Genomic DNA, 14,470 nt, shown 5'->3' with positions numbered 1-14,470 from the left:
ACAAGTAGCTTAGGTCATGTGGCTAACCTATGCTATATGACCAGCCAACATGGATTCAACCCAAGCCAATTCGATTGAGAAACAGTTTTAAAGGAACACTCTTCAAATAATACCCGAACCACTCAACCTATCCTCTACACAGGTCATCCCAAGTATTAAATTCTCACATGTTATTCTATCACAAGTAGACCTTAACGTCACCCTTGCAACTCAATAGTGAGCCACCAAACATTGAAGATTATTATCCTAAATGATGACATTAGTGATAGGTTCTACATTTTTTTTCCTTCTCTTCCCTCATCTTCGTGCAAATTGGTACAACTCAGGCTATATAAATGTCAATATGCTATAATGTAAAAGATTTCAATTTCTAGTAGTTAAACACTCTTCTTCTAGAACCTTTCATTATTATTTTTTTGTACTTTCTCTATAAAATACATATATAGCCCTTCTCGACTTTTAAACCCAATTCCCTTACTATTTTAATCTTTAACGGGAGGATTAATGCACAAAAGAGACTTGTTTTGCAAGTTCTCAATCCCAACAATCATTCTCCAATCGAGAACCCCAACCACCTCACCTTAAACTTGGAATCTCATTTGTCTCTAAGGATTTATAACCTCAATAATACAACTTATTAAAAATCATTAGCTAGGTGTTTGAAGGTGTAGAAATTATTTTGCAAGGAAAACAATTAAAAAATTAAACATGTAATATAATGGACTTCAATTTTTATGTGCTTTTTTCTCTCCAAATTTTACTGAAATAATTACTCAATATTCTATGAGTATCCATTATTTTATACTTCATCATACTTAAATTAAACCATATATAATAAGTTGTAAATGTTACTTTGTTGGCTTAGATTATTGAAGATCTTTTTACGGTTGGTAAAAAGATAATTTGGCCAAGATAGAAGTTTATCAAGATTAATTAGCAATATCTTATCTATAATTATCTGATTGATTTAGATTATTTAAGAGATAAGTTCAGATAGAGCGGAAAAATTTTATTCGAAGATAACTTTATCAATCTTTTTATAAAATACGTTAGCAGTCTATTACCAACATGAAAGTTTAGAAAACTCGAAGATTATCCTTATCCTTATCATATAAGACATGTATATAAGGAAGGTTAAGTTTGAAGAAATGAGTGTGTGTCATGTGTTTCAGAGGAGAGTTTCAGAACGTAAAAGCATCAATTATATTGAAGCAAGTATGTCAACCAGTTAAAAAGTTTACTTAAAGTTTTGCAACATATACTATTGACAAATAAGGAGTGTGTAGGAAATTCTCGAGGTGAATTGATCCCTAAAGAGTTTGAGAGCTTGAAGACTCTTAGGGGGAGTTCCTGTGTGAACTGTTAGCAATCGGAGGTTCTAGTTAGGATGACAACATGATTTTTGAAGATTGTTAGATGTATTGGCAAGCTACTGTGGTAAGAGACATAACATGTTCATTGTCTTATCAAGTAAAGTAGTATAGACACAAATGGTTGTGTTTAAAGATACTCTTTTTGTAATTGTTCAAACTAATGAAACAATTATCTATCCTGGGTTTGTCTGCTCCAAATGGTTTTTTTTATTATTATTTGTTATCTTTTGAAGAGTTATTTAAAAGGTTTTTCATTCGTAACCAAATACCTTATGCATTTATGTTTTTTACATTCTTTATTTATTTGGTTACTAATCAATGTTTGCAAAGTGTTATCAAATCATTTCTTAACAGGTGGTAAATAGGAAAAGTGACTATCATAATTGATAATCATATTAAAGCTAAAATGATTTAATTATGTGATTTAGTAAAATAAAAATGAAAATGAAAATCATAATAAGTTTAATATATTATTATCAATTGTTACATGTATTATAATCAGGTATTATGATGTCTTATTGTATGGATAAAATATTATAGACTATACACAACTGAATATATTTTAATTATGAGATTTAACTACAATAAAAAATAATATTGATCCCTATCTTATATTTTGATGAAAAAAGCTAATCAATTCTTCTCATGAGGTTCATGAAAAAACTCATTAGATTTTACTCTTTTCAAGGTTGATAACTAAGTTAAAAAGTTAAAGATGAGTTATTGAACTTAGCAATCCTAAAGATTACGAGTACTTATAAAACAAGTCCTTTATATAAGATAAGAGAGCCTCAAATTCTAAAGTTAGCATACATTTAGGAGGATGAAAGCTTTTGAGGTTGTGTTTTGAGTGTGTTTAGAGATGTAAGAAATGTTAGGTAAGGTTTTCCTAAGTCCCACCAAGAGAGGCCAAGAGAGGACCTTGCGTTCGAGTATTGCTTGCCCAAACTTAACTAGGAGATGAGGCCAACTCTAACTTTTCTTGGGCATTGAAACATGTCTTGTGAAGCACATCCAAAGGTAAGAGGACCCTTGGGCCCTATCCTTAATCCAAGGCTTGGGTCTGGATACTTGTTAAATGAGTAAAAGCTATTTTTCCTGGACCTATTAGTAGCCTTTCGAAGTATATGTGGTCATGGTAACACAAATATCTATAGTTGTGTCTAGGATATCTTATCAAAAGATACTCTTTAGATGAGCGTTTATGATATGTAGGATCTTTTACCTTTTGTATATTATATTGTAATCATGCCTTGTATTTATTTTTAATTTGTTATATCTATGTTGATGTAGGTATACTTGAGCCTAAAAAATAATCAAAGAGAAAAATGACTTAGAGGAAAAGACAATTAAGGAACTCATTTGAGTCTAGTTCCAAGTAGTTGGAGATGATTATCCAACTTTAAGAGAGATGGGTTGACTAGGCATATGTGTTATTGCAAGCCTAGTAGGCAATACCATCAATTATAAAGGAGATAAGCCCATATATAGTGTTGATATTTGACAAGGCTGGCTTGAAGGTTGTTAGGGAGAACCATGCCGAGGAAGCCCTCAATATGAATAATGATTATATTTTTAATAACTTTTTATAATAATTGTAGGGTTTAGGGGAAATAACTCATACAGAGTTATGAAATAACTCACAATCTTATTATACTATGGTAAAGTGGTTTATTTGTCTAGGTGAAGAATGCCTTTGTATTCGGATCAAGTTGTTCTTTATACCCTAAAGCTATAATTTAGATTTTTTAAAGAGATTTCTTTTAGTACTAGATGTACATCATAATCAAAAGATCATATATTTGACTTGTCAAATGACAAATATTATGTTTGGTTAATGATAATGGTGGATAAATTTTGGTGAGTCCTTTTAGCTTTTTTTTTTTTTTTTTTTTTGTAAGGCCTTTTTTTAGATTTCATGCCATGTTTTTCAAGCCTGGTTTTGTCTTGTTCAAGTTAGTTTTGTCCAAATAGAATTATGCCTAGTTTAAACTCTTTTATTCTATTTTTTAGACCATGCTAGATTTTTAAACTTGGATATGAGAGAAGCTTAATATGAAGACTTGTAAATATTTTTTATAGATAAATATGAAGATTTTTCATGGAGACTTTCTTGTTACTTATAAGTTTTCTAAGTTTATGAGTAAAGTGACTATTTGTGTTATCGTGAAGATTAGAGAAGGAGAACTTGTATTTTTTTTTCCCAAGTAAAATGGTCTTTTAACTTAGTTTGCATGGATAGTTTTGACACTTAAGTCCAAATACATATTATTTCATACATAGACAAAATCACTCTTTGCTTGAGGATGGGGAACCATATGAAAACATGATAATTTATCATGGATATGTGGAGATTTTTTTATGGAGAGAAATATGGAGAAGCAATCTTAAAGGGAGAATTCAATGGAAATCACATGTGGAGAAATATAATAGTGATTGCATATAAAGAAAAATAATACTTCTTTTATTCATATATAAACATTAAAGTGTAAAGATATATTTATTGATAATATATCTTTATATGATTTGAATGTTATACACGAGGGATATTCTCCCTTTCTATGTTATAGAGATGGTAAGTGTTGGCCTTGATCAATCACTCTTATAATATTGTATGGCTCATCCTATTTTAGGACTGCTTTTTTCTTCCATATTACCTATTGCCTTTAATTTTCTTAATAAAAAAAAATTTCCTTTTTGAATTTTCTATTTTTTTTACTTTGTATTATAGTATTGAGCTATTTTGTTAAACTTTTTGTTTGGAGTTTAAACCCTTTGTACATAGATGTGTGTAAGGAGGATTCAAAGTCTATATATGTAAGAATTTCTAAAACTTAAGTATAAGGTGGTTACTCCCTCAAATCTAGCCTAGATATGTGCATTCGAGGTATGGCTTTTAACCTTGAATGTGATTTTGTTTAGGAATTCAAAAAAAAAAAAAAAAAAAAGAGACTTAGACCTATTATGATTCCTCTTAAGTGATTGGAGATTATTTAGAGGTTGATTGTGATTTAAGATCTAATCTTCGTACCTTTAAAAATATAGGTTTGCACGTCTTACCATACTTGATTCTTTTCATTCTAATATGATTTTTTATTGCTTGTGTGAATTATATAAGAGTTGTATATGGGTTAATGTATAACTTTTTCCATAAAGACAAGTTACAAATTAGAAGGTTGAAAAAGAAAATGTTAGCTCTCAGTATGTTTGCAAGTAGGTTCTTTTTCTTACTTATATGGTCGTTCATGAGAGTTTATATACACAAAGGCCACGTCTACTTACATAGAACAATGGAAAAAAATAGGAATAAGCTTTGTAGTTAATTATAGGGGTAATTATACAAGATTATCGAACAAATATATGTTATGTTTAGGCATGATTATCTTAGCCTAACTAAGGAAAGGCCAAGAGATAGCATTGGGTTCGAGCATGGTTTGCCTTATCATAACTAAGAGGAGACTAAGAGATGGTCTTGGGTTCCAGCATGGTTTACTCAGTCCAACTAGAAGGATGCTAAAAGATGGTCTTGAGTTCAGGCATAGTTTTCCCTAACCCAACTAGAAAGAGGTCAAGAGTTGGCCTTGATTTGGGATATGGTTTTTCATTGCCCAACTAGGTGGAGGGCATGAGATGGCTTGAGTTCAGGCATGACGAGCCCAAATTCAATTAGGAGGAGATCAATAGATGTCTTATGGACTACATCCAAGAATAAGAAGACCTTGTGATCTTATTCTTGACTTAATACTTAAACCTGAATAGTTATGAAATGAGTAACAGTATGTATTATTTTAAACTAATCACCATCCATTTTTGAATTATTCCAACTAATTTGCTTATTGAATGATTTTAGAAAATGACTTGTATATCTTGGAAATTACAAAGCTATTTTATAATTTCATAGTTGTGACAAGATAAAAGTAAATTAAAACAATGCCTATGGATTATTTCTATATAAAGGCGTTATAGAATTAGCCCTACCATGTGATCATAACTTGTGTGCTATGATTAAAAAAAAAAATTACTAGTAATAGAATTTCTTATTTGAAAAAGAAAAGAATATCTCCTTTTATATAAAATGTCTCATTTCTAGTGATGAAAATTCTACACTAGTCCCAATGAGCTAGGTTAGAAATCCTACCCAATCAAATGCCTACATGTCAAAACTGCTATTAATTTCTTTTAATAAAAAAATAAACCTATGTTTTTCTACAAATAAAGATTTTTTTTTCAAAACTAAACAATTGATGTAATTAATTTCTTAAAACCATATTGAGATGTTTTTTTTTCACCTGGTCCAATTTTATAATCTATTTTAATCAATTCATTATTAAAATTAAAATTTATTTATAATGCTCAAATTAAATTAAATTAAACTAATAAATAAGTTGAATTTATTTATTTGAAAAATATATTCTATTATTGAATTTAATTCATCATCTTGTTCTTAAAAAGATCTCTCGATTCTCTGCTCTTCTCAACAAAGCAATTACCGTCTTCAACATCACAATCTCTCTCTCCACCTCCAATTCTCATCCACCATCATTATCATAAATAACCCACGGAACCAAACCCAAATACTCATTACAAAGCCTATTTTCTCAAGGCTATAAAATCCACAATGATATAAAATGAGAAGAGTTTGTTGATGGTAGTCTAATTGAGGTTTTAATAATATTTATGCATGTTTTGGTTTTCACAAGATAGAATTTACAATCTTTATTATAGCAATATAAAATTTCATTAAAGTTCCTCAATTAAATTCAATCATATATATATATATAGGACAATTGATAAAATTCAAACTTGGCTTCCCTTATGAATTTGCTTCGACAGCAAAGATGTCACCTTCACTTTCTGTCGGGAAAATGGTAAACATGGCAGCCATGCATGGATTGTAACCCGACGAAGAATTATTGAATAGATATTTTGAAAAGTATAGGTTAATTATTTAAGTTTTATATTTATTTTTTGAATATTAATAATTCAAGTTTTAATTTTAAAATTTGTGAGATAAATCAAAATATACACAAACAAATCAGTTTAAACACTCATATTAATAAAAAAAAATTAAATAAAATTATTGTGTAAGTACACATGTGATTCCCTTTAGTGTCTTGTTCTAATACACGTTTTAATTTCTATAAATAGAAGACAAATGGTATTGGGAGCATCGCCCACGAATTGACAAAAGATTATTGGGAGCATCTTACTTCACAAACGTTTTATTTCTATTATTTATTGTCTTGATTCATTGGATAGACCTGATCCTTGTCGAGTATTTCAATGATTTATTTGGGAATCAGAAGCAGAGTTCTTTTCTGCCTTGGCCTCTCCACACAAAGTCATACATAGAACAGAGGTATTCGCATGCTGATGATAATGATGGCGCAGTTTCATACCCTTTTATTTTGACCCATTGGTTTCATTTTTTACCTTTTATTATTATTATTGTATATTTATCTAATTACCGCCTAACCAATCATTTGCCGAATGTACATGATATCAGTCGCATTTATCACATGGGGTTTACGCATTTATCACATGGGGTTTATATAGAAGATTGTCAAAAATATTTTTTTTAACATAATATAAAATACATAATATAAATTTGGATTATAAATTTAAATTATAAAATCATAAAATTATAAATAAAATATTTTAATTAATTATATACTGATAATTCCAGTTAAGTAATAAATAATAACATAACATAATTAAAATAAAAGTGAAATAAACAATACAAAAATTCAAGCACATTAAAATATAAATAAAAAATTTATATATAATTTAAAAATAGAATACAATGTACACATCAGAAATATTATGAAAACTATCTTGTTTATGAGAAAGGTAAATAATTATATTCCTATGTTTGAGCCAAATTTTTATGTTTAATATATAAGTTAACAAGCTTAGCATAGTTTTAACATAAATGTCCTCAAGGGGTGTAGCGTGGTGGCAAAGGGCTTGAGATCTGCACAGCAGGTCTTGAGTTCGAGTCAGGGTGTGCACTTCTTGTAAGAGCCTGGGACAGCCGGGGTTTTACTTGCTTATCTGGGTCCACAAAGTGCGCTTTCCGGAGGGGTGGGGTTTTCTTGAATCCAAAAAAAAAAAAAAAAAAAATAGTTTTAACATAAATGTCTTTTCCCTACTCAATTTGGAACTTTTGGTAAAACTTACAAACATGTGGCAACTTGGTGAAGAATTCATTACCGAAATATTTTGTTGGAGAAATAAATGGCAATAGTTTGCAATTTTTTTAAAAGATTTATTCCATCTACAATTGCGTTTTCGATTTCCAATTTTAATTGTTTTGCTAACGAAAAATGGGCGGTAAAAACTTATAAGTATTGGAAATTCGGTTGCTTTCAATAATTTAATATAATCATATTGTGTTTTAGAATGAATTTTCCTCCAACTTTTTCTTTATGTTTTTGATAGTAATTGAGAGAGAATATTAATAAGATTTAGTTAGTATCTTTCAAAAATAATAAATTAACTAAAAAAACTTATAATGAAAAAAACAACAAAAAAATATGAGTATAAACTTTATGCATTATCGGGCAGTATTGAAATAATGGCAATGCATTGCTTATGGCGATATTTTCTACTTGAGAAGCACAAGTAGTTTGTTTCTCGACGTAGATTACATATTTAGTTTTTAGTTATACTGCGTAAGGATTCTGACTCGTGATGGATGATGGGATTTGTTTTTTAGAATATAGTTGTAATTATTTTTTTAAAATAATTTTTATGTTGAAATGTATTAAAATAATATTTTTTTATTTTTAAAAAAAATTTATTTTTGAGATTAGTTTATCTCATCAAAACAATCCAAAAATATATATAAAAATTAATTTTTAATAAAAAAATTAATTTTTTTAAAACTCAGCGCAGTACTAAAAATACATGTTGGTGGTTATGAGTTCGAAGTTCAAACTGTAACGTAGACAAAGATAACTTAATTCAGCCAAGGTTTTGTACACCAATGAAATAATAATACAGGTTTTTATGATTAAGGAGGTTTGTTATTATTTTTTTTTGGCTTTTGCGTTTTAATTCTTAAAGTTAATATCTAGTTAAGAATTTGTTTTAAGGAATCAAGGTGATGTGAAAATTACATATCTAAAATCATTAAAAAAAATTAGTTTTGATTAACACTCAAACAAATCTAAATCTAGAGAAGATTAGAACTAGATGAGTCGATGGACATTGACTCTAATATCTGAAATGTATTATCCTACTTTAACTAATATGAATACTTCTTGATTTATATTAGATAACATTATTTTTATTATTAATTTTTATTAACGTGAATGTCTGGGATAATTTACATGTATCTCAACTAATTTTATGGACTTTAACTTAATGACAATGTAAGTCTCCAGTAACCCTGAGGTTTGTGGGACTCAAACTAGTTATCTCTAGAAAATAAATTTAAAGCCCAACAAGTTGAATTACACTCTTTATAGATAACATTATTCTATGTTGAAAATATTAATGGTAAAATATAAAGAGTTATGAAGTAATTATTAATTGATGAGTAGACTGATTAGCAAAAGTTTGCTTGGCCAATATTGTTGTTTCCCTAAAAGCTAATTTTTGGCCATATAGTTAGGCCAATTTCCAAGAACTTTATAAATAGAGACTAAGCTGGATACTTTTAGGAACTTTAAAGACCAAATTATATAAAATCATGAAATTTTTTTGCAAATTGGGAAATATTTTGGCAATAACAAGGTATCAATAGAAAATTCAGCAGCAATTTGAATTATTTTTCGTAAGTTATATTTTAGTGTTTAGGAAAATACTAGATAATTTACTTGTGCTATACTCTGAATTGGTATTAATTTTTTTTACAAAAACTATTTAGGCATTACTAAAGTATTTTCAAGAAAATTATTTTTTTTTAACCATGTAGGGATTGATCTGATATGATCCAATCAACTAGGCAAATCTAAAAGCAACTTCGACAACATAAAAAAAAAACATAATTTGACTAAAAAAACTTCAAGATAATAATTTTTATAAAATAATGAGATAACAATATATTGGATCAATCCAGATCAACCAAGGTTAAGATGTAAAATTTACAACTTAGATCATGAGAATATAATAACGTCATAAAAAGTATATCAAAAAAATATTTTGAAGCCCAACTCTCAATCAACTGAATGTTGAATGGTAAAAATGAAAAAAAAAATAAAAAAAACAAAAAAAGAGTCAAACTGGGTTAACTTATCAAACCTTGGTCATGAAACTAAGATAATCCATATAGGAAGCAAATCAAAACAAATTATAAAGCTCAATTCTCAATTAATCCAATATTGAATGATGAAATTGAAAAAAAAAACCAATTACAAAATGACATAGAAAAATATCCAAGTCAACCCAGGTTAACCCATTAAACCTATGACTCGGGCCATGTGGGCATATAGGCTCATGATTTTAAACTTGGTTTTGGCTAATAAAATTTTTTTTGCTATTAAATCCATGACTAATCAATGATTTCTTTTAGTCTTTAAAATATTTTAGTACATGAACAAATACATTAATTAAGTGATAAGAATTGATGTATTCATGAATAGTTTTTCATGAACCATGCACATTCATGAAGTATGAATAATTCATGAACTATAACCATTCATAAATTTTTACGAATATTCATGAATTATAAGTATTTATGTTTCAGTTTTCAAGTCCTATAAATAGATGAATAAATTCAAGGTTGAATGTGTCGGTATGAAAAAAGTTATCATAAAATTTTTCTTTTGATTGCGAGATACTTATTGCCTCCATAAAGAATCTATTTATAAAAATTTTATGATGCTTGAGGAGTAACTTGTGACATCCTATTAGTTATTCTCTATGACCTACTTTGAAGAAAAAGACAGACACAAATAGGAGAGAAAATAAAATTCATGACCCACTGAAAGTGATAAAAATATATCTACCTAGGATTTTGTTTTCTACTTGTATATGTTTCTTTCTTCAAAATGAACCCTATAAAGTAATTAATAAAATATTACCCTAAGCGTCATAAAAATTCTTAATTTTTCATATGTGCTTCAACCAATAACTAACGCATATGTAGGAAAATTATTTATAGTCCACATTAAAGTTGTCTACACCTGAAAATTATATTTTCTTGAGACATCATATAAATGTCAAAGTCTTGAATGACCAATACCGATTCAACTCATCAATCAAATGTCAAAGATAAACATTAATATTCCAACCTGAACTATTACGACCAGGTATAGCTATAGATAAAAACATGAACTCTGATCTCATACACATCCCAGTGACAAGTTGTAAACTGTGAGTGTCATCGACCAACAAGAATAAGGTAAAGCAAATGATCTGAATGGATTGTATCTATTAGTACATAACCTAACATGTACGTTCTATGGTTTCATTGAAAACTAAAAATACAACCTATTAAACTACTTTGAAGCTTCACCATTAGAAGGGTGCACCAGGAATCCATCTACTATATCATATGAATGATGCCATATTATATGTTCAAAAGTTTCTGGAGACATGAATAACCTTTGCAGTCTAGGAGTAATTGAGAAGTATCTTAGTTTTTTATGTGCGATAAGAGTCATTTCCCTACTAATTTTGGGTTTATACCAAGCATACCCATAGGTTCTGCACTCGATCAAATCTGTATTTTCATGGTAGTAAAACATGCAGAATTTTGAACACATGTTAATTTTATAATATCGTAAACTAAGGGGTTTCATCATGGATTTAGCATCACATAAGTTATTTTTCAGCTTATTTCATTCAAGTAAAATGTTTCTCATCCATTCGATGATTTTATCGTAACTAATCTCACTCGGCCTATGATCTGACTTGATAGTGATCACTTATGCAACGATCAAGAATGCAACGATCAAGAATTTACTGTTATTTGTGCATCTATTCTATAATGGTTTGTCAGAATCTTTTAAAACTTTAAAAAACCTAATTGCACCTGCATTTGGTTCTTCATTTATAATTGAACACTCACTTACATAACATTGATTCATTCCCATTACATTTATAATCATACTCCTATAATGATTATTATTATTATTATTATTATCATATACAACCCTATAAACATTGCTAAAGTTAGAAGTTAACTCATCCATTCTTCTAGCATGGTTTTTATAAGGAACACAGAGTTCTTCGTGTGCAAACCAACACAAATATTTTTTAATAAATTTTTTTTTGTAAAATAAGCATAGTAATAACATCTAGAATGAAAAAAATTTATTTTTACACCTCTTATATGAACATTTCATACTGCCTCCACTAATATTTTTCAAATTAGATAGTGTATAATTAATAAAACTCTCAATCTCATTATAATAATTTATCATGTGCAACCCTTTAAGTGAAAGTCAATACATCCAATAACGATCATCTATTACTTGTATGAAACATATATAGAATATTTATGACATGTACTAATTAATAATGTCAACTAAACAAATTACCGTTACCTAGTTAATTAGCTATTATTGGTTGCATTCAAAATTATTCAATTTATTTTAATATTACCCTTTAATGATTATCATTTTTTCTCCAAAAAACTCAAAGCCCTTCAAATTTACCTAAATTTTCAACTTAACAATAAAATTAACAAAATATAAAACGTACCCATTAAATAACCCATTATTTATTTTATTATAAAAAATCAAACTCAATTTCATCACATGAAAAATAAATATAGTTTTTCAAAATCTTAAATAAACCCTAACATGTACAAATCATACAACAAATTTTCATAGAAAAAAGCTATAAAATAAGTAAACACACAAACAAACTATATAAGCTACATAAAAATACCAAAAACTTAGCATAAGAAAAATAGGTTACAAAAAAAATGGATTGGCTTGCTTACTTATTGTGACAAATCTTTAAAAATAAATTAAATCAGAACAAGGTTAAAGAATTAATATGGTAAAGAAAGAGACAATAGCGGATAACGCATCAAGCAGAAGACGCGCATCTCAAATACTGACAAGCTAATTGTTAGGGTGACTAGATTTGTGATGATGAAAACTTGATTTGTGACAAAATAAAGGGGGAAATGGTGTTGTTTTAAGCAAGAAAAGAAAGAAAGAAAGAAAGAAGAAGATATGGTGTTGTCTAACAAGTTTTAACTTAAATATTACTGACAAAAATTAATGATAATTAGTTTTTATTAATAATTTCATCTGTAATATTGATATGTCATATTTTTTAACAAAAATAACAGGTAAATACCTGTTTAATTTTTTTTTCAATCCTTGATTTCAACTTGTAATTCTTAGTATTCACTAACAAAAATATTTTTATCAATGAATATCGATAGAAATAACAACGTCAAATTTTATTTATTAATATTATTTTTTCCATCAATATTTTTGTTTATATTTGATAATTTTCAATAGTGACCGTGAATAACAAACAACAAATAGGAAATGGGAGAAAGGAAATTAAATTAGAAAAAAAGAATCCATATATGCAGTGCGTCATATAATTAATTACTAGTAAAAAAAGAAGAAGATATCAACTAAATTACCAAACAGAAAAGACTTTATAAACCAACAATCATATAACAACAATTGTTGTTGGAATGATGATTCCAAGATAATCCATTATCATTATAAAAAAAAAGAGGAGCTTCAAGCGTCCTATGCTATCTCAATTAATAGAATGACCATGTGCAGTCCTGAACTCCTTCCAGGGTTCAGGTTTCATCCAACAGAGTACCAGGAGCTTATCATTCATTGTCTGAGAAAGAAAGTCTCATGAATCTTCAAATCTGGAAGTCGTTATAATAGCAGACGTGGATATCTACAAATTCAATCCATGGGAACTTCCAGGTGCCTAATTCATTCTTCTCAACCAAAATATGTTTTTATGTCTTTCAAGTAGTGTATTGTTCATAATTTCAATGGAAAGATGTGGATTTTCTTGCTGCTTTGGTACAAAAAAAAATTGCTTTTCTGATATCCTAGTTTGGGATATCTTGAAGCATCATTCTCTTTGCCATTGTTGTTCTGTTTACCTGTGCAGGAAAAGCCTTGTTTGGGGAGAGCGAGTGGTTTTTCTTTAGCCCAAGAGACAGGAAATACCCCAATGGTGCTGGATTAGGTTACTGGAAAGCAACCGGAACCGACAAGCCAATCCTCACATCCAATGGATCACAGTGCCTTGAGGTGAAGAAAGCTCTTGTGTTTTACACCCTCCAAAAGGCATAAAAACAAGTTGTTTGATGCTTGAGTACCGCCTTCTTGATGACACCCACCATCTGCATAGGCTCAGGGGATCGATGCAAGTCTTTTAAGTTGTTCTTTTCGATAAAAACCTGTAAAAAGAAACAGAGGTACGTTGATCGAGAGAGTAGGACGTAGAAACAGTATCATACAGACGTACATGGAACAGTATAATATATCAAACTAACCATATCAGTAATTAAGTTCTATATATATTCTTGATAAACCGAAGAAGTAGTCATGTAATTGTATCCTTGAACTAGTCAACTACCTTCTTTTCGGACAAAGTCATCCAAAGAAAATAAGGAACTGGTTAATGAACAAAAGCTGAAGGGCCTAAGTTAAAGAACTAAGCACGTAAGATCCCTGAAAAGGTCTAGCTCATTATGAGAAATGGAAATTGATTTTCCTATCCTAACAATGGCAACAAGATTACTCCATTACCATCGATATGTAGAAAGCCTATTTACCAGTCATTTCTTACCTTCCGTGGAGCTGCTTTTTATTGAAAGTTGAATCCAATGATAACAGCTTCTGTATTTTAAAAATATTCGCTTTTACAACAGAACTTTCTTCGACTGTTACTGTGGAGTCTTCTCTATATATCCTAGCTGGATGATTGGGTTTTATGTCGGGTTCGCTAGAAAAGCAACACTCGACCACAAAATGGAGACGATCATCGCATCAATTTTAGCAGCTTCTCTCCATTTACTAGCTTGAGGTGCTTACAAGGTCAAGAAATATTCAAGAAGGGCAATACCCTTAAAGACTATTATTATGATCTTCAGCCATGTCTTATGGCTCCTGCAGAAAGTGAAGAGGCAGATGAGCAAGGACAAG

The sequence above is a fragment of the Populus alba genome, chromosome 11, assembly GCF_005239225.2.
Source record: "Populus alba chromosome 11, ASM523922v2, whole genome shotgun sequence".
Classification (NCBI taxonomy): domain Eukaryota; kingdom Viridiplantae; phylum Streptophyta; class Magnoliopsida; order Malpighiales; family Salicaceae; genus Populus; species Populus alba.
Note: the sequence above shows the minus strand (reverse complement) of the source record.